The 1598-nt window shown below is 41.8% G+C and overlaps 1 pseudogene; it reads left to right on the top strand.

The window, feature by feature from the left end:
- The first annotated feature begins 1526 nt into the window (after positions 1-1526).
- Positions 1527-1598, top strand: part of LOC121843185 — a 29997-nt pseudogene continuing 29925 nt past the window's right edge.

Below are 1598 nucleotides of genomic sequence, written 5' to 3'. Positions count from 1 at the left end.
ACAAGTTCCAAAAGAATAAAGACATTTCAAATGTCATATTATATATATATATATATATATATATATATATATATATATACAGTGTTGCAATGATGTGCAAATAGTTCAAGTACAAAAAGAACAATAAATCAGCATAGATATGGGTTGTATTTACAATGGTACGTGTTCTTCACTGGTTGCCCTTTTCTCGTGGCAACAAGTCACAAATCTTGCTGCTGTGATGCACACTGTGGAATTTCACCCAGTAGATATGGGAGTTTATCAAAATTGGGTTTGTTTTCAAATTCTTTTTGGATCTGTGTAATCTGAGGGAAATATGTCTCTCTAATATGGTCATACATTGGGCAGGAGGTTAGGAAGTGCAGCTCAGTTTCCACCTCATTTTGTGGGCAGTGAGCACATAGCCTGTCTTCTCTTGAGAGCCATGTCTGCCTACGGCGGCCTTTCCCAATAGCAAGGCTATGCTCACTGAGTCTGTACATAGTCAAAGCTTTCCTTAAGTTTGTGTCAGTCACAGTGGTCAGGTATTCTGCCACTGTGTACTCTCTGTGTAGGGCCAAATAGCATTCTAGTTTGCTCTGTTTTTCCAATGTGTCAAGTAATTATCTTTTTGTTTTGTCATGATTTGGCTCATAGCGGGGCTCATAGCGGGGGTCATAGCAGGGGTCAGAGTGGGGCTCATAGCAGGGGTCATAGCAGGGGTCATAGCGGAGCTCATAACAGGGCTCATAGCAAGGCTCATACCAGGGCTCCTAGCGAGGCTCATAGCAGGGGTCATAGCAGGGTTCATACCAGGGTCATATTAGGGGTCATAGCGGGGCTCATACCAGGGGTCAGATCAGGGGGTCATAGCAGGGGTCATAGCGGGGTTCAGAGCAAGGGTTATAGCAACATAACATGTGGACCAGAAGTCAGTGATTAACCAGGGCAGGTTACACTTACTATGAATATAACCTTTCTACCACTCAACCGTGGGTGTGTTTGGGTTTTATTAGTAGCCTACTCACTCTCAGACCTCTCTGTGTTTTACTTTGGGTTTTATTAGTAGCCTACTCACTCTCAGACCTCTGTGTTTTACTTTGGGTTTTATTAGTAGCCTACTCACTCTTAGACCTCTCTGTGTTTTACTTTGGGTTTTATTAGTAGCCTACTCACTCTTAGACCTCTCTGTGTTTTACTTTGGGTTTTACTAGTAGCCTACTCACTCTTAGACCTCTCTGTGTTTTACTTTGGGTTTTATTAGTAGCCTACTCACTCTCAGACCTCTCTGTGTTTTACTTTGGGTTTTATTAGTAGCCTACTCACTCTTAGACCTCTCTGTGTTTTACTTTGGGTTTTACTAGTAGCCTACTCACTCTTAGACCTCTCTGTGTTTTACTTTGGGTTTTATTAGTAGCCTACTCACTCTCAGACCTCTGTGTTTTACTTTGGGTTTTATTAGTAGCCTACTCACTCTTAGACCTCTCTGTGTTTTACTTTGGGTTTTATTAGTAGCCTACTCACTCTTAGACCTCTCTGTGTTTTACTTTGGGTTTTATTAGTAGCCTACTCACTCTCAGACCTCTCTGTGTTTTACTTTACAGAGCAACGGAAGAAAT

The sequence above is a fragment of the Oncorhynchus tshawytscha genome, unplaced genomic scaffold (assembly GCF_018296145.1).
Source record: "Oncorhynchus tshawytscha isolate Ot180627B unplaced genomic scaffold, Otsh_v2.0 Un_contig_8567_pilon_pilon, whole genome shotgun sequence".
Lineage (NCBI taxonomy): Eukaryota > Metazoa > Chordata > Actinopteri > Salmoniformes > Salmonidae > Oncorhynchus > Oncorhynchus tshawytscha.
The sequence above is the reverse complement of the archived record's forward strand: the minus strand, read 5'-3'. Positions and strand labels throughout refer to the sequence as shown.